The sequence below is a fragment of the Haliotis rubra genome, unplaced genomic scaffold (assembly GCF_003918875.1).
Source record: "Haliotis rubra isolate DU_JTF1 unplaced genomic scaffold, ASM391887v1 Scf2, whole genome shotgun sequence".
Classification (NCBI taxonomy): Eukaryota; Metazoa; Mollusca; class Gastropoda; order Lepetellida; family Haliotidae; genus Haliotis; species Haliotis rubra.
Window position 1 is genome coordinate 6079030 of NW_025766002.1, and position 27622 is coordinate 6106651.

Below are 27622 nucleotides of genomic sequence, written 5' to 3' on the forward strand. Positions count from 1 at the left end.
CCCTGCTCATAGTCATTAGAATGTGTCTGAACCATAAGTCTCCTGCTCATAGTCATCAGTGTGTGTCTGAACCATAAATCTCTTGCTTGGTCATCAGAATGTGTCTGAACCATAAGTCTCCTGCTCATAGTCATCAGTGTGTGTCTGAACCATAAATCTCTTGCTCGGTCATCAGAATGTGTCTGAACCATAAGTGTCCTGCTCATAGTCATTTGAATGTGTCAGAACAATATATATCCTGAAGTTTTCTGCCCATTGTCTCAACTAATGTCTGAACCATAAGTCTCCTGCTCAGTCATCAGGTTGTCTGAACCATACGAGTCCTGAAGTCTCCTGAACCATAAGTCTCCTGCTCATAGTCATCAACTAGTGTCTGAACCATAAGTCTCCTGCTCAGAGTCATCAACTAATGTCTGAACCATAAGTCTCCTGCTCAGAGTCATCAACTAGTGTCTGAACCATAAGTCTCCTGCTCAGAGTCATCAACTAATGTCTGAACCATAAGTCTCCTGCTCAGAGTCATCAACTAGTGTCTGAACCATAAGTCTCCTGCTCAGAGTCATCAACTAGTGTCTGAACCATAAGTCTCCTGCTCAGAGTCATCAACTAGTGTCTGAACCATAAGTCTCCTGCTCAGAGTCATCAACTAGTGTCTGAACCATAAGTCTCCTGCTCATAGTCATCAACTAATGTCTGAACCATAAGTCTCCTGCTCATAGTCATCAACTAGTGTCTGAACCATTAGTCCTGAGTCATCAACTAATATCTGAACCATAAGTCTCCTGCTCATAGTCATCAACTAGTGTCTGAACCATAAGTCTCCTGCTCAGAGTCATCAACTAGTGTCTGAACCATAAGTCCCCTGCTCAGAGTCATCAACTAATGTCTGAATGTCTGATATGCTCCTCTACCTCCTTAATGATACTGTCAACCAAAACTGAGTTGAAAGGTCATACAAAACATTTGGTTCCATAAAATGAGGACCAGGAAAAGAAGCATGATTTGTTGTCCAGAACATGTCAAAAACCTTCTACGGTGGCATTAAAGCCGAACTTCATCCTGATCATGTTTCTAGTCATGTCAGCATCATACCCATGCTCCTATGTCTCAACAAAGTGGTAAAAGGCTAAATCCTGCATCAGGTTTCCCCTTGTATCCAGCTGACATGCTCCAACATAACCAAAATGTCTTCAAAGCAGTGTGAAGCAAAACTCTCTCACCCAACCAGTAGGCATCAGTCTTTAACTAACCACATATGTTAAGCATAAACATTTTTAAAGGACATTCATGCACAAACCGAGGATGTTTTTTCAAACTTAAAAGATTTGTCAAATATAACGACAAATGTTGCATCTTGTTTTTGTTGTCAAAGGGAAGTTAATGCAGCTTGACTACAGGCAACTATCGTCTTTTCTGACTTGGTATAATTGTTTACATTATTTTTTTAGCAGGACTCTGTCGCATCAGCATGTCTGGATTTAAAAAAAGGTAGACAAGTCTGAATAGTGAGTTGGGTACTGCAAGAAACTATTCGAATCAACAAGACTTGCTGGAAAGATAACTAACTTTGAGAAAAACAACTGCAAGTCTTAAACATCATGGTAAAATAAAAATATAAGTAAAATTTTAACACACTTCATTTAACTTTTTATATTTTTTTCCAAAATAGATCTGCTTGCTTGGACATTTTAAAAGCTTTAAAATAAACAAACATGAACTTGTTACGAACATACTTTGTTAACATTGACTTGCTCACGTTTTATTTAACTTTAGGCTAGATATGTCTCTGTATTACATGTTTTTGACTAGAACAAAACAAACGGTAAGGATAAGAAGCCCATGTCTGCATGAGTCCTTGTCAAGTAAATATAAAGGTATTTAACTGGATATTAAACTGCTATTTTAGTGAAGGAATATAATTTTTTCTCACCTCTACTGTCTAGGTCCCACAGCAATTAGTCTGTGATTAAGCCACTCTACCATTCCAAAAACACTCAGAAAGTCTCCCCCTTGGCTCATTGAACATTAAGTTCCTCCATATGATTTTTGTATCATACATTCAAGTATGCCCTTGATAAGTCTCTTCGGCAGCTGTAAGTCAATAACTCCATCTTTGAAGCCAACTACTCAATTCATCAACTTTCAGCAGGATAACCCTAAAAGTCACCATTTTGTGCCAGAAAGTCTTCTACCAATACTGCATGATCAGAACATTGTACATGGCCTATTCATGTATTTAATTTCTTCAGATCAAAAGAGATAAGCGGTGTATCTTTCCTCAAATGACCAATCACTATTCCCTTAACGATGAAACCACATAAGCCCACCATTCAAGCCCAGACATCAATTCCATCACCAAACAACGCCAGACAAGAAACGAAAGCCAGGATTCAGTCCCATTGATGCCCTCCCGCAATGACTTGCAACATTTTACAAACAAACTCACACAGATAAGAAATCCCTCAATTAGCTGAGTTTTGATTTGAATTATATCACTGCCCCTTCCTTTGGGAACACACAACTCTTCTTAGCGAGGTCGCTATTGGTCAAGCCGGAGACTGGGCAGCTGATTGGAGATGGAAAGGGTTGGTCAGGTCAGGAAGCATCGGCAGAGGCTATGTCTGGACATTAACAATGGTCAAGGAAATCACTGTTACTTCAGGGCTTTTTATTAATACAAGCCCATAGCAAGTGTTACCTTAAATCAAATGTAATTAGTTCTAACTTGGGGAATGTAAGTTCATCCCTTACTTAACTTTGGAAATATTATGGACAAAATTGGAACACTTTCATCCTGAAGGTGGGGTATTAGGGTTATTTTCTCTAATTGGAAGATAAGCCAGCAGATGGGGAATATTGATTTGACGCTGATGGGATTGAACCCGGATTACTGCTAAGGCAAGACAACACAGGCGTAACTGAACTAACCTTCCAAATCCTATATCATACATTTTTAAAACTCTCTGAAGAATTTTCTTTATAAGCTTTTGTACAAATAACACCAACTCCCACTGAACAACTGGTTAACTAGACAAACGTGAGCGAACATCATTCAAGGACAGATACTTTAATACTGAGGTGTTTTGACTGACAGGAGGAAATTTCAGTCTCCTTAAATTGTTTAATAGATTGAATGGATAAAAACTAATGGAAAAAATTAAGGAATTGCAAATTTACTATGACTTTTTGCAGTTGCAGAAACAATTTTAAGTGGAACCAGTGATTTCTCTGTCTCATTGGTCCTGTTTGCTACCTGAAACATTAATACATGAACCCTCTAACCATCAACACTGGATGTAGGATGCGGACGATCAACCTGGGAAAACATAAACAGATTAAACCAATCACAAGCTTTACGGTGTGAGTGAGTTTAGTTTTATCCTGCTTTTAGCAATATTCCAGCAATATCATGGCGGGGGGACACCAGAAATGGGCTTCACACACTGTACCCAGGTATTCGGCATGATGAGCAAACGCTTTAACCTCAAGACTACCCCATCTCCCTCCAGACTTGCTAAGACAATAACAATAACATATTTTGGCCTTCTAACAGACATATTTTTTCAGCAAGTTTTCAAACAAAGAGACAGGTACCAACAAAACAAAGCACATGATTACTCAAATCTGGGATCTGAACCTGCAATGGAGAGATGTTGAAAGACGCTTGCACTAGACACAAGTCTGTATAGAAGGTTGACATCATGATTCATGTCATCTGCATCAACACATCAGGAAGTTCAAGGTCAACTTAGCAAGCCAGGAGCAGACAACTGTGAACAACTTCTTAACAACTTCAATCATCTAATCAATATTGAGCGACAAAATCAACTAGTCAGATTATCAATATATATGTTCAGGCTGATAACCAGCTCAAGCAATTTCCACATTAATAAACACGCTGAGTGATCAAAATATTTATTCAGAAAAGCCTTTGACCTTTGACACAGGCATCAAAGAGCAATAACATCTCGACTGTAAACAGTGAATTGACTTTCTTCAACTTCTTGACAGCAGTTTCTCTTCAGTTCCTGTTCCTGAGCTGCACAACACAAATATTCTGTATCCTCACATCCATCGTTGTTACAGCAGTATATCCAGTAGCCATTATGATGGGTGATCGGTCACAGAAACTTAATAGATTGTAAATGTCCACAGCTGATCATGGTAAATTTAATGCTATTTGCATGAATACTTGCATTATTGAAATCAATGATATATAGTAACAGAATTGCTACAGTTGACTGTGACTGTCCACAGCAGATGTTTGTACACTTTAAATATACGCTATAAATGTGATACATGTGGTCTCACCTCAGGCAAGTGAGTTTGTTCAAAATTGCCTCTGTTCACCCAGCAGAAAAAGTCGTGAGACTATTAACCTTCTTGCGCCAGACAGCTTGGGTTATCTGGGGTAATAATGATCAGACTGTGTGCTTTAAGGCAGGATATCTAGCCAGGAAAAGGCAAGTATATATTCTCATTATTATTATTATTATTTTAAATACTATTTCTTATAAATATGTATTGCTATCAGTATTGCTACAGTGAACCGTGACTGTCCATAACAGATATTAGTACATTAAATGTATTTTCTATATTACTTTTATCAATGAGTGAGTGAGTGAGTTTAGTTTTACGCCACTTTTAGCAATATTCCAGCAATATCACGGCTGGAGGCACCAGAAATGGGCTTCACACATTGTACCCATGCAGGGAATCGAACCCAGGTCTTCGGGGCGACGAGCGAACGCTTTAACCACTAGGCTACCCCACTGTCCCACTTTTATCAATGATATATGATAATAAATATATATTGCTATCAGTAACTTAACCAAAAAGATAATCACACTTAAAGAATAAGCTTGGGATACATGCATCATCTAGAATAAACCAATCATAGCCAGATGGTCAATGATGAAATCAAACCAATTCCTACCCCTAGTATTAACTATTATGTCACACAGAAAACTCTGCACTCTAAAATCAATAGGTCTTGATTTCAGTACATGCTTGAGTCCGAGAGCTGTAAGCAGAGGAGTCAATTTGTCTGCCAAGATAACCGGGCTTCAAACAATTTATTTCAAAACATATATTTGCTTTTCTTTGAATCATGCATCTTCTTCAAATGTCAAGGAAGAAAGCATAAACAATGTCTGACAATAATAGCTTTCAAGATTACAAGCAAGCTGTGTGATTACTGTAATACATACATTAATAAATTTAAACCAATATTCACATATATACAAAAACAGGCTGAAAATGAACCCCAGCATTAAACAGTGATGACTAGAATTCTACACAAACAGATCTCAATCCACTCACTTTCTCAGATAAATTGTACATTGTGCGGCCATTCTTTTTCAAGGACTTTGAAAACATCTTCAAGTCTCCAGCAAGCCCAACATGCTCAATGCACTGAAGTAAGCACGCCAAGCTGAAGTATTGATTTTCTTATATCACAAAGATGTCTTTTAACCAGCAAAATATACATCACTTCCAGCAAATTAGACCATGAAAATATTCCCCATATTTGTCATTTTGATACCATTATCTGCCAGCTTCACATTTATCAAGTTTATTACCAAGGATATCAGGTTTCCATGGCAACTGGTGACCGATGATGCCAGTTTAAGATACTTTAAGCTGGATATGGATAACTATTCAAAAATCTTAGTTGTTTAGCATACATGGTGCACTGTAACCGATTGAGCAGTTCCATGTTGTTTCAAATTATTGGAATTATTTTGCAAAAACAGCATTAGAATTAATTCATAAATGATTATTCAGGCATCAAATTATAAGAAAACATCAAGGATGAAGAAAAACATTAGGACAACGTCTGCCACAGCTTTTAACATACGAAACCATTATTCAACGTAAATATCATCACGAATACCATGATCGCTTCAATCTAGGTAAAATCGATTCCCGAAATTACTAGTCTGTAGGTCTACAGACAAAATAGCAAACCCAAATAAGATGAAATTAACAACAATTAACCTTTTTGGATGAAATCCCGAAGAAATTAGCCTGGCTTGCAAGACAGGATATTATCAGGTTGGTAAATGTCCTTCCTCTCTCCAGGGAAATTTCCCTGATACTGACCAGATTACATCCATAGAACTGTTATAGCAGCCATCTCATCAAAACTTTCACAATCCTCATAATAGTAATTACATCGTCATAACAACGCTGATGAAATAGACAAGACTCCATTTTTATGATCACATATTATTTTGTCTTCACAATCCATCTTTGATAAAAGGTCATCAAAAGAAGCCTTTTTCAAAAAATCCTATCTTCACTTTATGTACTGTTCCTTGTGGTTGATAATGGACACAGACAACATCAGGGCAGGCTTATAGACTGATCACCAGTATGTGACAGTTATTATCAGCTGGTTCAGTTGAAAGTAGACCCTAACAGCAAAAAATATGACTTCATTTAGTTCCTACAACACTGAAACAAAATGGCTTGTTTGATAATGATCTTTTGTCATAATAAATTTGACAAAAACATTATATACCTCGAACTTGAAAGACAAGCATTCTTAAAACAGATGTCTCTGTGCTCAGACACATAGATCAAGGAAGAAGAGTTTCAAAAAGTTTGGTTTACACAGAGGCTTACACAGAGGTTAACCTTGGATGACTGGCAAGGGAAGTTTGTGAGTGTGGTTCATGATACTGTATAAAGGTGACCAGATCTCCACGAAACAGTGGGGTAGCCTAGCTGTTAAAGCATAAGCTCATCCAGCAAAGACCTAGGTTAGATTCCCCTCATGGGTGTAATGCATGAGGCCCATTTCTGGTGTCCTCGGCTGTGATATTGCTGGAATATTGCCTAAAGCAGCATAAAACTCACTTACTCACTCACTCCAGGAAACATTATGTGGATGTAAACCAAACATAAATACATATTGGCCTATCTCTGTCAATCTGCAGTTGAAACCTAATTCCGATACAGTTCAAAGACTCCAGAGGCCACAAATACTTTACTGTGTGAGACTAAAGTTCTGCTATGTTCTGCCTAGTTTTAATGACATTGTATATCAAGCTATATCTACATTTAATCGGTTAAGAGTGAATCCAAATCCGTCTTTAAAAAGTACACATTTAATGAGGAAACAAAAATACTTACTAAGAAAATATCAGTTCTTAAGGTGAGTGATGCTGAGTTTCAGCATCATTTCAGATCTATCTTCTCAACTGATTAAAATAAAAATCAATACGGTTGAATGCTAAATTACAGTACTTATAAATTTTGTACTGTGCTTATACCATAAAAGACCATACAGGTAAACTACAAGAAGGATGGCTTTAGAGCTGTTTGAACATTGTTGAAATATTATTATCAAAAGAGGTGCTGGTATTCTATCTTTCTGTGTCTTAGGGATCTTCTAGTCATGGCCAGTTTACTGTGTGTCATGTTGAAAGAGTTAAGCAATTATTTATGAGTCCTATTCCATGATATATTATCATGCTGATATCTTTCGCATTTCTCTGGTAAGGATAATGTTAAGGGCAAAACCTGTGCAAAGTGATCTCAGAGTTACCTGCCCCTGTTATGTACACTGTTGGTTTTTTTTTCAAATATCTTTAAGAATATATTCTCAGAATTGTGTTCGAAAGCACTTGAAAACCATACATCTTTCTAAGTCAGTCAAAAACACCATGATTCAACAAGCCCAAATGTCCAAATTCTTCCTTAAACTGGCATCATCAGAATCACTGTCAGACAAAAACACCATGATTCAACAAGCCCAAATGTCCAAATTCTTCCTTAAACTGGCATCATCAGAATCACTGTCGTAATTCCTATATTAATATACACCAGACACTGTACTTAGTGGAAAATATAGCCAACATGTGACTTGTCAATGATAACATTTAAATATATTACTAATGTAATTCTTTTCACCTTTTATCACTCACCTGTGGGAAAAAAATACTTAAAAACAAGAAATAACCTGTTTTGACTGTGACATTTGGATTTTGTGTATGGATAGTAAAGCCATCTTTATGTCTATTGTCAGCATTAGAGCCAGTCAAAACCAAGTTGATCTAATGAGTGTTGAGTATTACAGTCAGTTTGAACACTGTTTTAGTTATATTGCAATAACCATGAAACAGGCCATAGACATTTGAAACCTTGGCTGGCACATTATGCTGCTGACATGGTGAGGAATACAGTCAGACCTCGTTAATACGAACACTTTGGTTTTTTTAAAAAACCGTTCGGATAGTGAAACGTTGGTACTGCTGAAACCACAGTATATCCACCGAGTTACTTCCCCTTGATACAACTACAACTTAAATAAAATTATTTTTGAATGAAATTGCAAGCTTACATTTATAACGTCCAGATAAACCACTGAGTGTACCAGGTCTCACTGCTTTAAGTGAGTTTGTTTTCAACACTGCACTTCACAGTATTTCAGTTATGTCACAGTTATGTCTCATTAATGTGGAATGAAAGTTGCTTCTTGTACATTGCTTAGTGAGTAAGTGAGTGAGTGAGTTTAGTTTTACGCCGCACTCAGCAATATTCCAGCTATATGGCGGTGGTCTGTAAATAATCGAGTCTGGACCAGACAATCCAGTGATCAACAGCATGAGCATTGATCTGCGTAAATGGGAACCGATGACATGTGTCAACCAAGTCAGTGAGCCTGACCACCCGATCCAGTTAGTCGCCTCTTACGACAAGCATAGTCGCCTTTTGTGGCAAGCATGGGTTGCTGAAGACCTGTTCTACCCCGGATCTTCATGGGTAGTACATTGCTTAGACATTTGCCACTCTGTGAAACCCACAAGTGAATAATCAAGGAACCATGTGATCAGGGCAAATCTGGGATTCAAACCCACCATCATAGTTTCCTGGCACACTAATGGGAAGCAACTCTGCACAGCAAGAATTGCCTTTGTGATTGGTAGCCTTGAAGAAACAGGACCAAAAATATAGGGTTCAGAAAATCATCCTCTATTTTCACATTGGACTAATACTACTACATATTGCTCTGTCTTACACACACTGCACACAGTGGGATAGCCTAATGGTTAAACCATTTGCTCATCAACCCAAAGGTCTAAGTTTCCCCTACCATGATATTGCTGGAATATTGTAAAATCAGTATAAAACCAAACTCCACTCACAGAATCTCACTTTTTCTGTCATTAAGTAGCACGCTCGTCACGTCGAAGACCCGGGTTCGATTCCCAACATGGGTACAATGTGTGAAGCCCATTTCTGGCGTCCCCGCATGATATTGTTGGAATATTGCTAAAAGCGTCGTAAAACCCAAGTCACTCACTCATTCATTAAGGTGCAATAGCCACAGGCTAATTTGCATATCACGTGACCGGACTTTCCTCTTGTTTGTAAACAAGAGCGCATATTCATAATAAGAAGAGAGTGGCCTTACGCAAGCTTTTCGGAGCGCTCTTCACAATGTTTTACATTGTTACATATATATTCTTCCATAACTGCGACAGTAACATTTATGACAGTAGATATTTAGATATCAAACTGGCTGCATCGTTTGCTCTCCGTCGGCTTCGATGACAGCACGTGGAGCCGTACAACCTATGTAAACAAAGGATCGCCACGCAAATCGAAATAGTGTTACATGTTTTAGGATATTTTCTCAGGAAAACTAAACCATTTTATCAAAGGTGTTTAATTAGATGTGTAGACTCGTCAAAAATAAAAGAGTTAAGAAATATGTAGATTATATTGAATGGACGGTGCAAGATGTGACGAAAATCGTTACATCTATGTGGCCTGTAGCAGTGGTACTATGCTGGTACTATGGAGTGCCACACACTGTGGACGATTGGCAGCCATGTTAGGAGCACCGACAGCAAGATGGACATGTTTATACATTACACACCCAGCAATGCTACAATAACCCAGCACATGGTGAACACATGCCCTAAACACACCACACCATCAGGGTTAAGGGCATTGTAACCTGCCCACAATGAGGCAGTGATGGGGAACAGGGTTCTCCACAACAGGTGAAGATGAGTAAGCCAGTTGTCTTCATAAGCAATAAATAGCTAGGCATATAGGACAGATATAGCTGTTTTTTGTTATCATCTCCGGGTGTTAGTGTGGTTCTGTTCATCTAAAATTACAACAGTTCTGTCCGAGTTTTGCAGCTCACTGAATGTTTCTGAATACACAATGCAGTTTAGTGAGTGAGTGAGTATATTTTATGCCCCTTTTAGCAATATTCCAGCAGCATCACAACGGAAGACATCAGAAATGGGCTTCACCCATTGGACCCATGTGGGGATCGAACCCGGACCTTCTGCGTGACAAGCAAACGCTTTAACCACTAGGCTACCTCTCTCCCTTCCCTCCCCCCCTATATGCAGTTTAGAAAGTGGTCAAATGTATCATATGTTACATTTGAGATTACACTTATTCACTAAGGTACAGATTCTAATAATATTTTGGGTCGAGTCCCATCTGAGATTCAAACTCACACTCTCAGAGTCAGGTACCTAATCGCCAACACACAAAGTCTGCAATCTAACCCACTCGGCCACCTTGGCGTCCACAAAAATGGACTGAAACACAGACTGACTGGAATATACATACCCTCTCTGCAGTGTCCTCTACAACAGCAACTGATGCAGCAGCAGGATAAGAAATGTACTGACGTTCAGACAGAGCACTGACCAGCTTATAATTGTCTCCTTTGGTTTCCCTTTCCATACTTCCTTATTAGCAAGTTCAAGTTGGATGACAGTTCAGTCTTCCACAAACTGGTTAACCTCAGCGCTAAGTGACAGCTTCCTAGTTCACTGGACCCTAATTAAGCTGGCTAGACACAGATGGATAAGGCTTTGCTACTTGTCAACTCCAACAAGGTTACGTTCACTGTAAACAAGGACATGGGTGGGTTTGTTGTAAAAATGTACATGGGTGAGTTCATTGTAAACATGGACAAGGGTGAGTTCACTGTAAACATGGACATGGGTGGGTTCATTGTAAACATGGACATGGGTGGGTTCATTGTAAACATGGACAAGGGTGAGTTCACTGTAAACATGGACATGGGTGGGTTCATTGTAAACATGGACAAGGGTGAGTTCACTGTAAACAAGGACATGGGTGGGTTCATTGTAAACATGGACAAGGGTGAGTTCAATGTAAACAAGGACATGGGTGAGTTCACTGTAAACATGAACATGGATTGGTATATTGCAAACATAGACCTGGGTGCGTTCATTGTAATCATAGACATGGGTGGGTTCATTGTAAACATGGCCATGGATTGGTGTATTGTAAATATGGACATGGGTGGGTTTGTTGTAAATATGGACAATTGCATCTCTGGCATGTATACTACCCATCAAATGTTTAGACTCACTTAAAGCACTCACTATATGTTATGTATATATATATATGGTTACGTTGAAGATGAATTTGTCCACTAACTTGGGGGGACCAACTGCAAACCTTATGCAGATGAATTGCGCAAGGATCATGCATGAAAATGCTGAAAAGCATGTGGAAATATCGTGCATGTGAACTCGGAGCTGCGTTTTGGTGTGAAGTTTTGTTAAGAATTTACCAATTTTTACTGAGTTTCATCATTTATTGAACTCATGACAATCTTCTTTTCAAAGTTACGAATTTGTTTTACAACACATCAGTTCATGTGAAAACAGTACCTTTAAACAAAGTGGAATATTTTGCAAAATCTAGTTTAGATCAGTTGACTAAAGTAAGTGGCTATATTTACACTATAGTACTGTCTGAAATAGAAAAAAACTGTATTTTGTCATTTATCTCTACAATTTATGTAGTTGATATGTGAAAGTGTGAAATATCTGTTGAACTAAGTTCGGCCTAACTACAGTCTCAGTGGTAGAGAGATAGGAAACGGAGAAAAAGGACTTTACTGAGGGGAAATTAGTGCAGAAATGAGCAATGCGGTTTTTTCCATGGCTTTATGCAAATTAGTGTGCGACAATATTGTATTAAAAAGGACACTTTTTAAATGCCCTATTTTAAATTAGACGTAGATTCATTATAAACGATAGCTGACGTAAAAAATAATAACTTTTATGCCGAAACAATTAAGGATGTAGCTACCATGCAGACTCACTGACACTATAAAAAGAAACAGATAGGAGGAGTCGCCTCAAAAGCAAAACCTGGGGTCGGGCTTGGGGATAGAGATATCAGCTAAGATAAGATAATCCTTTAGGGCAATTATACTGGGGAGGTACATGGCACGTCATAACAATTTACAAATAATATCCAGTCCTGCCGATCTTCGGGTGGTCATGCCACCTATATACTACGATGCGTTTGTATGGTTTTCGGGTATCATACTCTCTTACATATCTCAACATAAACTTTATGAAAGAAAGACACGTAAGATGTTAATCAATAGATGAGACATAGTCAACATACATGAAAAAGCACAAAATATCTTTGAGATGACCCCTTGTGCCTGTAGGCAGCATGTGCATTTCATGCCAGGTGAGTCGACGGTCCGTCGTCATACCTGGCTGAGCGACCTAATTGCCATCAATAGTCTGATCTATTGTTTTCAGCAGCTATTCGTATTTTTTCTAAGTTTTGCCCGATTTTACGAGTAAACATGCTTTTCTGGATATCGTATTACGCATCCCACTGAACGCCCAGTTAGGCCGAAGTGGGTTATTTCAACATATGCTATTTGCAATTGTGTCAATTTTAGGGATACAGAGTAACAGCCTAAAAACAGTTTTTTTCTATTTCCGACAGTACTATAGTGAGTCTAAACTTTTGATGGGGAGTATAGTATATGGTTGTCACCTGTAAGTTTAGCATGTAAAGATAGCAAATATTTGTTTGAATAAGACAACTGACAAGTTCCCAGTATCGTTTCATGTATCATGTCATCAAATTACAGAGGGGGAGGTGGGGTAGCCTATTTTACTTAACAAAACAAAACAATACAATGGATAAATGTGAGCTTGAAACGTTGTCTGTGTTCTTCATAGGATCTTTTATCTTCCCTGTTACTCTAGTCAAAACTATTAGTGTAACAAGGATGATGCAGGCTGTTACTATCTATCATTCACTTAATGTTTTGTTGTTATTCTGGCACATGGTTTCATGACTAATGTTTTGAGCTATGATAGGTATCACTGGTCCCCAAGAACATACATGTATACCATACAGATATAACAATGGTGCAGCCTGCTGTTATCATTTCCCCAAAGATTTCTACATACAGTTTCCAGGACTACTGATTGGCTTGCTTACAATCAACACTGACAAACACAGCCATGAAATAAACATTGAAGCAACACCTGAGTGATTGCAAGTTTTGCCTGAAACAACAACTAATTGCTTCAGTGAACATACTAACCCCATATCTTGACTTATTTAGATATTTCTCAACATTGCACTAAGTGAATGTTCGGCAACAAACAAAACTAAGGTCCAGTGGGGTGTACAATGAATAATTAATTCTACTCCGTTTACCCCCAAGGATTGATGGTAATTGCCTCACCACTGTCTCCAATCAAAATTAAATTTGTAAAATTCCTTTGAGGTGCCAAGTAAACTTGAGGAATGCTACTCAAACTTTTCACAAAATGTTTCACTGCTTGTGCCATATCAATCTTGATCCATTTTATTGGTTTTTCTATCGACCTCATTAGCCTGCAAAGAGCGTTCATTGTAGCATTTAACTGTCACAATAAAGTATAGATTGTTATGGATCAAAATAATTGTTTGCTGTAGGAATTATACCATATGCTGAATAAAGTTTCACAACAAGGAAATGTTGATTTCATGGTGAAATGAACAAACACTGAACATTGATGCCCAACTGACAGATCGTGACACTCGTTTTGTTCAGGTGGTAATTTCATGATGACCTAGAGCTGTATGGTATATAAGCATGTCAATATCATGGTGATGTACAATATCCTGTGGAGTGGACTGTGGTATATGGTTGAGTAAATTATAAGTAAACAATGTTCAGTAGAAGTTCATAACCACTTATTACTAAGTCTATATTCAACTTAGGATAAAAGTTGTTTAACAAACGATCGTAGATTCAAATCGCTATTATTGGTTTATGTTACAAGGGGGTAAACGCAGTAGCTGGAACAGAGAAACAAATGCATGTGTGGTACGTGATGAGCGTTAACTTAGACCAACCCTACCTGTTCTCGGTGTTTTATTAAATGTGCATACCCCCTTGTAATACAAACCAATAATAAAGAGTTGAAACTATGATCGTTTGTTAAACAACTTTTATCCTAAATTGAATAAAATTCTGAGATTTAAATTTTCAATTGGCAAGGTAAAATTATAAGGATTCGCAAACTTAATTTCACTTTATTTGATTTACTTTTTTGTTTAAAGTGAAATTCATCTGTATGTTTCCACTGCAACAGACTATAAGATTGTATTGCCACCACACTGTGTACTGTCATTGTAACTACTTTGCAGCTAATCGTATGTATTTGTAAATCTAGATAAGGCCAGATCAATTTATTTATTGTTTTATGCATTTTTTTCCTCAGAAAACCTAAAGGCAGGAGGGAAAAAAATAAAAAATAAAAATCACCAGTCTAAGTAATATTCTTTTTAAATACTAAAAGTATTTAATTTTGGCAAATTATGAAGTTTATATGGGGCAAAAAACAATCAAAAAATTTTGTTTGTTTGTAAGTTTACATTTTTGCCCAATATAAAAATGAGGATTTTATTTTTTGAGCTGGGAAAATTAATTTTGATCTTTTTAAATTTTTTTCTTATTCTTGAAAAAATACAACGGGCAGATCCGTAAAACAAGAAATAAAATTGGTCTGGCCTATTTTCATAATAACATTGTTAATTGCATAAAATGTTTTTGTTATTTGTTGGTTTCACACTGAATTCTTTGGTTAGAGGATTTTAAGGTAACTCATGGATTCTATATAGGAATCAACACATAGCCAGGAGGAATATATTGGCTTTATTATTTTTGCTTCCAGGGATGGTGTTATGGTTGAATGACAGATATACATCACTGCCCAAGGATTATATTGACCAGTTAATGCACCCATGTGACTTGGCAATGAAATGTTGTTTATTTCACCAGGGACAGATCATATTAATAATTCACTGCAACACTAATTGGAAGCCTCTTGCATTTTGTATGCTTAGTACTGTATAATTAGTTGTTCAGTAGAGAGAAAACAAACATCTGAATATACAGAGAAAGCTGTCTGCCTCAAAACTAGTTATATCCACAACATGATTAAAGAAAAACATTTATGTTTTGGCTAGTATGTAATGGAATAATCCATGTCATTTATAATATATTTATAATTAATATTATTTACACCATAACCTATTTCCATCAACATAAAACTTCAAACACTCAATATCATAATGGATTAAGAGTTTCATTTGAATGTTTATTTATTCATATCTGTTAGTTTTTGTTGGCTGAATGTGGAATTAACCGAAAATATATACAGTAGCATCCTTTCTTCAGCTGATGGAACTACATCAAAGGAAAGTTTAAGTCATTTCATGTGTGTGAAATCAACCATGATTGAGCCATTAGCTTTGGGTATAATGTTGACTTCCCTTCGATTTTCTCTGTGTCCTCTCAAGCATCAACAGCCAAACTATACATAATATATGAGATGGGGACATTCTTAGCAACGTGTGAGCAAACACATGAAAATATTGTCATCAGCAAAATCTTAAGAGAACACATTTGCTGTCAATCAACTTGCAATTTCAACCATGAAAAGTTCACAAATCAAGAATAGGCGGGGCCAATAGCAACATGTCATAATAACCTGTTTAAATATGAGTGACTTAGTCAGCTTGGGGCATGTCAAGGAATACGCCAGCTATGACTTGTCTGCCTTGGAGTCCAGCATACACCAGGGCCACTATTCACGAAAAATCACTGATAATATCCATGATCAGTAACAGAGCAAGCTGTCACTCCAGTATAAACAGTCAAATGGTACATTCATGGAAAATCAATCAGATGTGTTTACTTTCTCTCAGCCTGCGCTCCAAGACGTGGCTACTCGCAAATACTCAGACCAGCTTGAGAGTGCTTCTTTTCTCCGCTGTTTCCTCTCAAACTCTTTATTTCCCAAGATCAGCAACTATCTATATCACTTTCACGTACTCGTCTCGCCATGCAATAGTCTATAATGACCACGTATTTTACGTATTCTCGGCTCACAGCAGCTATTTCACAACGACACGAATTTCAATACATGCACAACTGTGGCAGCAAGTGCGCGCGGACGTCAGAGAGAGATGCTCTTGGCTGAAGTAGGTTGCACTGCCGACACGCTAGGTCGTGTTTTACTATCTTTTTCCCATCGAACACATACCGTTTACAAAACAAATACCTAGTTTAGGATGATTTGGGATATAATTATAATGCAATGACGCTTGCTCCAAGTCATGAGCGCTGTGGTTTATATCGCTGTCTTGATGTAAGCTTGCATGAGATTTGACAAGTAGCGAGCGATTGACAGCGCGATAGCTGCACTGCACGTGAGGTGATGTTTGTCGAGTTTAGGGCTTTCTTTTCGTAGAAAGATGATAAATACACAGTAGAATCTGAAAATATTGCATCGAAGCATGCAAAGGAAAAACAAGCATAGTCCTTACCGTGTATTTTGCTCAATCTGACCTGGCGATAAAATCCACCGAGATATCTCATTTATGTTTGCCAGAAAGCGGAATCGATGTTGTAAAGCTGGCTCACGCGTTGAGCAATGTCGTAAAAGGCGCCATGAGCTGCATGTTGTTAACGTGCTGCGTGATATTGCATAACTTGACAAAATTCGACAAATATTAAACCATGCCATGTGTAAGTATCAGGTAATTGAAAACGTGCATTATCAACCCCAGAGAAGACCTGTAGTAAAGTAAAATATGTCTTCTCACAATATATGGACATATTATATTTATGTTTTCTTGAAATATTAGGAGATAAAAATGCAAGAAGAATTGATAATTAATAAGGATATTATTAAAAGCAAACTTAATCCAAGAAATATTATGGATTTGATATGAAGTAAAGCCTGAAGGTAAGTAATTAAAAATTAAACTTTTAACTTTCCTTCAAAAATGCTCAAAAATAAGTCAAAGGAAAATGTATCAATATTCATTCACAAATCACCAACATCGATCAAAATAAAGCCATCCGAATTATATTACCCTCTCCATAGACACTGTGTCATTACATTGAATGGACTTACACAAACTACATACCATTTGCTATTAAACATTAAGTGTATTTTCAAACGGATACCTTTCAGTTTTGATGTCCCCTTTCTGAAGAACTGCTCGGAGACAGACTGTCAGTGTCACGCAACTCTATCGCTGCCAATTTCCTCAGCAACAGAACTTAAAGGTGAGTTTATCGCAGAGCCAGTTCAGTTAAAGAGTGATTGCGCTAAGTTAATGATTTTATCTCCTCTTCTATAGTTCTTTGATGTGTAAGCGGCCAAGCTCTATATGACTCCGCTAGCACTAAAACATCCATAATTTGTTTAACATGTGAACGATACATACATTGATTTTAGTTAGATACATACATAACCAAATGAATAAATCGATCCGGTTTTGGGTGTCTCGTTACCAAACGAAAATATACCCGCTGAAATGCAACTAAATATAATGACCATTTTGTCCCATTCTCTTGAAGTTGTTGAAAAAAATGCTTGCGTTGGATTTCCCCGTAAGCTGTGCTTTTCGGCAGGGAGATGATGATTAAAGATATGTAACCCGTGGGGACTCAAAGTAAGAATACGGGTCCCCGGTCATGTCAGGTCATATGCTGTTTGTTTGTTTTTTTAACGCCGCACTGAGCAATATTCCAGCTATATGGCGGCGGTCTGTAAACAATCAAGTCTGGACCAGACAATCCAGTGATCAGCATTATGAGCCTCTATAAACGCAGTTGGGAACCGATGAAATGTGTCAACCAAGTCAGCAAGCCTGACCACCCGATCCCGTTAGTCGCCTCTTACGACAAACATGCATGGGTTACTGGGAAGATCAATTCTAACCCGGACCTTCACGGGTCTCGAGAGTGAGTGAGTGGAGGAGCCCCAGTATGACAGTATTCCAGTTATATCACGGCCTACAGGCTTCATGTGTGGGGAAATAGACGAGGATATGAAGTTTGTTTAAGTCATGACGCAGGTCCTCGAGGTTTACCAGTTTGGTGAAACTGCTGACCGACCCAGGAACATAGTCAGGGCAAACAACGGGTTCGAACCCAGGTAACAAGTTTGGGCTCGATCATGTGCCACACATGTATGAATGCGACAATTGACTGACCTTTCCATAATATGCCCAGTTGAACATGCTCAGTGATGGTGCTGAAAATAACTATGAAATAAGTACAATAGAATTAGTGTTAGTTTGAGCCTATTTGCTGGACTAACGCTTAGTCCCTGAATGTATATAATTTTGATAGTAACAAATGAACCCATTTAAATTGACAAGGAGTCACAGTGAGATGGGAGATTCTACCTAGGGGAATCTAGACTTGATTCATTTAGAGCTTTAGTATTGCAGGGAGGTCTAGGCAGTAGGGAAATAATGTGGTTCAGGGACTGTGAGACTGACTACCTATTTGCTTATGAATTAATTCAACAATTCTTTTACGATCGGCTTTTTTTCATTATAGTCCGGCAATGGTGGACGCTGACTGGGTTCTTGTCTACCCAACGTATAAGTTAAGTGCGCAAAGCTTGGTCACGCCAACAGTGGAACCAAATTGGGCTGGCATTAGCTACATGTGCACTAGGCAAGGTCAGCTAAAGTAGTCACAAGCCTGATATATGGCACTCTCTTATTGTTTATTACAAGGAATTAACCCACAGGAACTCACCCTGAACTTTTAACACTGGACTGAACCCATTCTGCTTATGTGTACGCTCTTGGAATAAAAACATAATGAACTCAAAACGAAACGACAGGCGGTTAATTTAACCTATTAATCACAATTACCCGTCCCTGTAATAATACACGACCAGAGCTAGCCATGGACACAGATCCTTTAACAACGACCAAAGCTCGCCATTCAAAAATAGCAAATTAACATAGTGTCGAGTCTATTTAAGAGCAGGACCGACCCAAGTGTCCAGTAGATAGGGTGTCTGTCCGGTGCGTGGAAAGTCGGTGTTCGATCCCTGGCCGCGTCATACCAAAAGACGTTAAAAGCTGTTTAAAACAATAACAACAACAACAAAACCCTTAAAAGTACAAGAACAAAAAAACACAAAAATAACCCCAAAAGCAAAAACACTTCCGGTGGTCAAATTAAAAGTATGAGCAAAACGTTTCTTCAAGTTCCAAATACGCTTTTGAGATACATAGGGTATTATATCAGTGACTGCATACTAAAATTTAGAAACGAGCACCTTGACCTATGTCTTGGGATTGACGTTACAACCGACAAATGGGCGGTGGGGAGGTTGGGCAGCCTTGTGAAGACCATTTCCGGTATCCCCCGCCATGATGTACCTGGAATATATCTAAAAGCGGCGTAAAACGACACTCATTTCAGAAAGACTATTTGTCTTAACCCCTAACGGTCCTGAGGAAATGGTATTTGTAATAGCTTTCTGTGAAATGCCGTTCTGTACTTTCCTAGAACAGCTTGCTATGCTTGAATGCAGGAGGATGGTAGAGTATAGGACTGAGCGGAGAAACCATCAACATCACGTTTTGTGCAGACCGTCTGGTATGTATTATGAAATTCTCACTCAACACCCATGATAAAAGACAACGCGGATGAATTCTGAACTGGTTACATTACATTGACACAGGCAACCTTCAAATATCTCTATGATGTTTAACCGACAGACGGAATCCGTTTTCTCCAGAAATGAAAAGTGAGCGCTAATAGTTTTACCGCCTATGTTGCACTTACGTTGCCTTATCTGAGTGAGTGAGTGAGTCAAGCACCAGGTATGACGGTAGGGAACACGGCGGGACTCGAACCAGGTATTTTCTCCATGTGTTATCTATTGTTGTATCAAGTTGTATACTACAACAAGGGGCTTGGAGAGCCTCGTTCTGTGAGGCGTCGTAATTCGGTGTGTGGAGTTGCTCGTGAGTTTTATCAAAGACTTGTCGGTCTCCCAGACAGGAGAGAACAGATATAAACAGCCCAACTCAAGTCTAAAATGACTGGGCAAATCGTGGTTTCCCCAGCTCTAGCTCCCAAAATTAAGAACTGTTCTGGGTTCCTTTTGGCCTCAGTTCTTGCTCCCAAAAATTAAGAACTGTTCTGGATTCCATTTGGCCAAAGTTCTTGCTCCCAAAAATTATGAACTGTTCTGGGTTCCTTTTGGCCTCAGTTCTAGCTCCCAAAAATTAAGAACTGTTCTGGATTCCATTTGGCCAAAGTTCTTGCTCCCAAAAATTAAGAACTGTTCTGAATTCCTTTTGGCCTCAGTTCCAGCTCCCAAAATTAAGAACTGTTCTGAATTCCTTTTGGCCTCAGCTCTAGCTCCCAAAATTAAGAACTGTCCTGGATTCCATTTGAATTGTATTAGTAGTTGTAGTATTTGTTGTAATATTTTTAGATTCGATAACTTTATTTGGACACGAGTCTCATCGAAGACCTGCTTCCGTGCTCTCCTTCCACCCAAAGATGAACTCAGAGTACTCGGGTTGAACCAAATTCACTCACTCACTCAAGGTTTCCATTCACCTTGTTATTAGGTATACCGGAACCATGTAGCTGTGATTCTGTTATATATGTTTACCCAACCAAACATCACCTGTGGATATTATGAAATATGAATGTGTTATCGAGTGTCCAGCTGTACGTCTTCGCACGAAAAAGTATTCGATAATGCCATTGCATTGACTACATTTCGGCTTCATTTCAAGTAAATATTATAAAAATACACAGTTAACCCAGAGTTCTCATAGTGTCATAACATCGGGGAGTGTGATATGAGACAATACTGCATTAGTACCGGTGTTATCAAATTAAATACCCAAGTGGAAAACCCGCAAACGTTAGGCGCCGTCATAGATTTCACACAGACAAAACGAACGCTCCAGTAGAAAGGTCAACCAACTGGTGTTTTCAGTAACCAAAGGAACTGGCCGAAAAGGAAGGAACATAATTAAGTCTACCGAGTTCAGAAAGAAATATACCGGATATTTGATGCCAAGTCTTATGTCAACAGAAGCGACAAGGTGACCTCAGCCTAATTGTGTCTGGGAAACGTGGTGACGAGGTGGATGTTGTTTTAGACACACGCTGAATGGCCTGGAACCCACTAGATGATACCAGAGTGCCGCTTCAGGGCTATTCGTTGGATGAGAGTATTTTCATTTCGATTTTTATTAATTTAAAAAACAAACAATGTTATTGAAACTTCATATCCATAGGTATGGAATATTAACCCATTTACACACAGTCGATTAGATCATTCCACACATAATTGACACAGATTACTTCACATTGAAACGTACGCTTTTTGCGTTAACAAAATAGAATCGTTTCAGGAAAAAGTCATCAAATCTTGCATCTGAAACATTTAAACAACGCTGTACATTTTAATCCACATTCTAGAGCATATAAGAGAAGATAAACTGCACATTTAAGCGCTGGATAAAATAAAACGTATTCGTCCCATTTAAGTAAAAGTACCGACGCTTTGGAATAATAAAATAAAAAATGAATAACGATTTTTGTTTGTGAACAAATTGAAACTGCTCCACTTGGCAGGATGAAAGAACGCTGGTTTTTCATTTTCAACGATTATCCCATTCCAACGGTGAGAAAAAAGATCTAAAACTTGAAGCCTTCAACTAATACGGGTAGTGGTGCATCCAGCCGTCACGCTGGTCCTGGGTTCGATTCTCTACATGGGTACAATGTGTGAAGCCCATTTCTGGTGTCCCCAGCCATGACATTGCAGGCATATTGCTTAAAGCGGCGTAAAGCCATGCTCATTCACTCACTCACTCATGAATAATGTCTTTTGAGGTTGTGCTGCTGACTATAACTATGAGGGAAGAAGCCAATGGTGCAGGGAGCCTGAGAGCCTTTTATCTTGATCTTCATCCGCTCTTTTACGTAAGTTTCTTGAAGGCAGGAATGTATCAATGGAGATACATTTACATCTGCAACCTCTGGTTTATAACAGTGATTGCCTCCATTTTTAAAAATAATTTAGAGCAATTTGTTTTGAACATCGATTAGTAATTTAAAATGACATTTGTTTTCCACTCAAGGGGAGAGAATGAGTTTCTCTCCATCTCATGAACTTACACAGACCATGGACTATTTATGTCAGCAATTTCCGTCTTACGAAAACGATTGTCTTGATTTTGAAAAATGAACTGCCTTTCAAGACTAAAATTGATTTTGACATTAGTTTTCTTCTCACGGGGACAGAATGAGTTTCTGTCCATCTCCTGCACATGCGCATGACCTGAAATTGTTCTTCCATTGTTTGATTGTTCACAACAATATCACACGCATCACGCCCAACAAGACCTAGATCCTACTATTTAAATCACAGTTCATTCACGCTAACCTGCCGTATATCCACGGTTACATTTTATAAAGAAAATAAAACAAATTTCCTAAAGAAATATGTTTGGCATAAACAAATGTCACAAGAAATCTCTTAATGATGCGAATTTGAACGTATACATTTCAAATGTACAGAAAATTATTACCGTGTTTTTTTTAAGTTTGTTTATCATTTCACAGAAAACACAACTCACAACGATAAACAAGTATAACGAAGTGTGGAAAAACTTCCCCTTTAAGCTGATAGTTTCACCACACCTCTGATGTAATAAACATGGAGATGCGAAGATGATGTTACATTGATCACAGCGATGTGTAGGTCTGTCTCGAGTGACAAGGGATGCACCCACACTGACGCGCAAAAGACAGTATAGAGCAGTATGGGGGCCGTGGGGTAGCCGCGTGGTTAAAGCGTTCGCTCGTCCCACCGAAGACCCGGTTCGATTCCCCACATGGGTACAGTATGTGAAGCCCATTTCTGGTGTCCCCCGCCGTCATATTGCTGGAATATTGCTAAAAGCCATACGCACTAGCCTAGTAGTTAAAGGGTTCCTCGTCATGCCGAAGACCCTGGTTCGATTCCCCACATGGGTACAATGCGTGAAGACCATTTCTAGTGTCACCCGCCGTGATATTGCTGGTATATTGCTAAAAGCGGTGTAAAAGCATATTCACTCGCTCATACAACACTGTGTGGTGCTCAAAGTGAAATAAACAGGGAATGGTTTATGCACGGTGATGGTAATGCACGGTGATGTATTTGACACGAGCTCCGTTTTAAGGCTGCGTTTTAGACCTTGCGTTTACGGAGTTACGGAGACTGTTTTCAACCTGGTAACAGTTTCAACGTGTTGCTAAAAATCCAGTTTTCAAGTGCAGGCCTTCTTATATCAGTATATATAGCATGCCTCTGAATCTCTCTCGCATCTTCTCAGTTTGTTCGCGCCTACGTTCCTCTTTGATCCGTTACAGAAATAAAACCCGCTTCGTTTCGTGATACGTGTTCGTTTTACGATCAGTGTGTACGTGTAGCACCATGACCATATTTCACGCAAGCCTTAGTCGTTAAGTACGAGACAACAACTTAAGTGCAACGCGCATGATAAATACGCGGTATCGTCGAAACACACACGAACATCTTGTAAGATGAGAGTCTTTGAAATTAGGCAGAAAAAACAATAAGTGTGTCTTTTTGCAGCTCAGCACGTTGGATACAAGCTGCGTTTCTGTGAGAGACATTAGAGAGCGTTTGTCTGGCGATGCCAAGCGTTTGCCAGACAGAATATGTTCCGTGCATGATCTGGGTATGGAACTGGAGAATATAATAGCTATGGCCATGTTCAAACCAAACAAGAAGATGTTTGCAGTTGCAGTCATATCACTTCAAAACTAACACATTGTTAAGTAACAATTTACTTGTCATCAAGAAAAAGTAAGTGTTAGTGCATAAATAGAAAGGTTCTTGATTTCGCATTTCCAAAGGAAACAGTTTCCAGCATAATGTGTTTTGTTAAACACAAAGTCACATTTTTTGTGAAGTACCCGTGAAGGTCCGGGTTAGAATGAGCCTTCAGTAACCCATGCTTGTCGTAAGAGGCGACTAACGGGATCGGGTGGCCAGGCTCGCTTGCTTGGTTGACACATGTCATCGGTTGCCGGTTGCGCAGATCGATGCTCGTGCTGTTGATCACTGGATTGTCTGGTTCAGACTCGATTATTTACAGACCGCCGCCATATAGCTGGACTATTGCTGAGTGCAGCGTAAAACTAAATTCACTCACTCACTAATGGATCAACAAACCGATCGTAAGTGAATGTTAAGGTATGGGAGTTCATCTTAGCGCTAAGGTTGCTTTGCGGAACGGTTCCCAGTTTTCTAGTTGCACAAAGCGAGGATGATCGTAAGCCTATGTTAAAGTATGGAAGTTACGATCAACTTAGCGCTAAGGTCGCTTTGAAGAACGACAGCCAAGTCCTAGTTGTACAAAGCGATCGTGCGCTACGATGGTCGTAACTCCCATACTCCTTAGATCGTCTTAGAGCTAAGATCGTTTTGCGCAAGTGGACCCAGCGCCCCGTGGCTCAAAGTGATCTTATCGCCATTACTGTCCTAAGCCTATGTTAACGGATGGGAGTTTAATTACGATCACCTTAGCGCTACGATAGCTTTGTGCAACTGGGAACTGTTCGCCTCTTACGGTCAACATGAGGTGCCTCATAATATCAATCACAGTATTTACTCGAATTTCGATGAGTGCGGCGTTAAACAACAAACACGCACAGGCGCACAATATATCGCACATTCGCACTCGTAGGTGCTGGGTGGTCAGGGAGTGTTTTTGATTGAGGTGAGGTGAGGTGAAATTGGGTTTAACGTGGTGCTTGAGAATATTTCGCTCATAGGACGACGTGCATGCGTGTGTATGTGTATGTGCAGCTTCTTGTACTAGCCCAGACTGAAGCTGGTTTTATAGTGCTAGCTCACTGAGATACCATGCCGCAGTGAAGCAGAAATACCCCACTCAGACACATTATACTGACTCCGAGCCGACCAGTCCTTGTTGTACCCATTAATGCCGAGCGCCAGGCAGGGACCAACAAGTACCGTCTTTGGTATGACGCGGTCGGGGATCGAACCCGCGACCTTCCGCTCTCCGGGCAGACGCTCTAACCTAACCACTCTAACCACTACACCACGGAGGCGGTCGTTTTTTGATTGACGTGTTGATTGGTGTGTAATCGTGCCCCGAGGGTCTAAGTAGTCGATCATGCACAGACCTGGCTGTCCTCAAGTTTCTGTGATAAAAGTTCAATTCAGCAGAAACAATCTCGGACCTGTCGCTTAATCTGGGATCATGTCAGTGAGGGGACTAGCCTCGTGGTCATGACAACCTAGGAAACATTAATTCAAGTAGTAAATTCCAATTCTACCCATGTATATCAATCCGTTAGATGACGCACTCCCTAATAACATAGAGTCACTGTTTTAAACTAATCTGGGTATCAGTTACAACATTTGGGCTTTCAGTGAAATGGGTAACAGGCCACATAACATTGTCTCAGTCGTGACACTATCTTCCCATCCTGGTCTTTGAATATTTCCTTATAATTTAGTTCGAAACTCAACAGTTCACCGTGCATATAAAGAAAGTACTCTGTCATTAATTGGTGGACCTCATTTCCCATGGAAGTATAAAATACGTATTCTCACAACAGGTAAACTAACTTGATTAATAGTTATGATCAGCTCTGTCGCTTGACCTATATGCTTGACAATGTGAAGTCATAAACGGAAGCCATATAAGCATGTGATATCACAGGCAGACAGGAACTGTCTTAAAAGTAGCGTTCCATATGCGCAACATCTACAAATAAACAATGCTACTCCATTAAAAAAGATGTGCACAAAACTCTAGTTACGAGATATATATATTTTTTTTATAAAAGTTGCATTAAAAACTCACTTTACATGATAACGACTTGGGAATTAAAGTAAGCAGCTTCTTAAAGGTATCCAATGTTTCAATAATTTCACAATGGTTTTTGTTTCAATAAGGGTTTTGTTTCAATAAGAAAATGATCATGCATTTCACGATCACAGGATCAGCTGTCTTAATATGAGGGCGTGATAGGCGCCATACATCACCGTGCGTGGTATTATTTCCTTGATTGCATGTCAAGACTCCCAACACATACATCAAGCTTAAACCGGTGCTTTTTCAAAGGAAAAGACAATAACAAGCTTGTTTGAAAGGCCCGAATAATTATAGCGGTCTTTAAAACCGGGATATCAATTCGTGTAAGATGCGATTTTTAAATGTTGTACTATGATTATGATCGATGAGGTTGGGTCCTTCAATACGCTTTATGAATACAAAGTATTCGACTGTTCCATAATTTATTGTTTTATATACTCATGCCAATAATGGTTGTCACCCCCCCTCCCAACCCAACCCCACACACACCTCACACCCTCATCCCACACCCCCTCTCCAATTAAAAAAATTGAAGGGGGTGACAACCATTATTGGCATGAGTATATATATATTAACATCCAGATGATTTTGTTGATATACGCGTACGGTATGCTATGTTGTAAGGGGTACAACAATGCTAAATGACAGAGCAAATATGTTTTATTAAACAAAATCTTTTTAAAGGATGGGTACTGCTGATATGCCTCGAAAATGCGGGAACTAATATAAGTCTTTGTATTTCAGTTTTGTCGGTGGTAAAACAGTCAATGTGGTTGCCTGTCCCTCATTTGCCTACGTAGTCACATGGTGTAAACTCAATTGCACAGTTCCATCTTAGTCTAACGCTTAGTCTCTGAATATATATAATATTGATAGTAGCAAAAAACCCATTTACAAAATGTACATTGAAAAGGAGCCCCAGGGAGACCAGAGATTCAGAACCTGAGGAAATCTAGACTTGCTTCATTTAGGGTTTTAGCATTGTAGGGGATAGGCTGTAGGGAAAATAATGTGGTTCAGGGACTGAGACAGACTAAGTTCCATCTCTGCCGACAGTATCGTGTTTGCTTGTCATGTAAGGCACCAGATTGCTGTATGCGTTCTGCCGCTTTGGCGTTCCGGGGAAAAAATCGAATCGCACATTGGCATTGATTGGCCTCTGTATATAGGGTTGTCAGCACTTGGGTTTCAAAACCCGCTCTACTTCGGGATTTACTCCCACATCAAACTGCCACACCATTTTATCGTGTCTTAAATATTGATAAAACTTTATGACATGGAGGATCATTTCTCTGACTCGACAACGGATTTAATTTTCATTTCGTGATGAGGTTCGATCGAAGACAGCAGACATAAACTGATTTTTATTTCATGACGTCGTTATCAAGAAACGAAAGTAAACAAGATAAGATTGCAGTTGAGCAACATTCGAGCAACATCACAGTAAGGAACATTCATGAGTTTCACGCACTGTAACCATATGGGGAACCGAACCAGACTCTTTGGCACGACGGGCAGCAGCCTTAACAACAGATCCATCCCGCCGCTCCAAGGTACGATTAAGAGAAAGATAATT

General features: G+C 39.0%; 1 protein-coding gene and 1 long non-coding RNA gene across 8 annotated transcripts in view; one reads left to right on the plus strand and one right to left on the minus strand.

Moving 5' to 3' along the window:
- Positions 1 to 16722, minus strand: part of LOC124275423 (choline transporter-like protein 1) — a 233797-nt gene extending 217075 nt beyond the window's left edge. For 3 of the 5 annotated variants that reach the window (XM_046710987.1, XM_046710986.1, XM_046710983.1), the window contains exon 1: positions 16660 to 16713. The gene's annotated coding sequence lies outside the window, so the exon portion shown is untranslated. Of the gene's footprint in view, positions 1 to 16659 lie in introns of all 5 variants that reach the window. The other 2 variants (XM_046710985.1, XM_046710984.1) reach the window with 2 other exon arrangements.
- LOC124275426 lies at positions 5964 to 19752 on the plus strand. Of its 3 annotated transcripts, XR_006898279.1 has the most exons (4): positions 5964 to 6057; positions 17313 to 17407; positions 18692 to 18816; positions 19661 to 19752. It is a non-coding gene; the product is annotated as an uncharacterized LOC124275426 (long non-coding RNA). The 3 variants fall into 3 exon arrangements; XR_006898277.1 differs by lacking the exon at positions 19661 to 19752 and having other exon boundaries at positions 18692 to 18972; XR_006898278.1 differs by lacking the exons at positions 5964 to 6057; positions 19661 to 19752 and adding an exon at positions 16122 to 16314 and having other exon boundaries at positions 18692 to 18972.
- The last annotated feature ends 7870 nt before the right edge of the window (positions 19753 to 27622 follow it).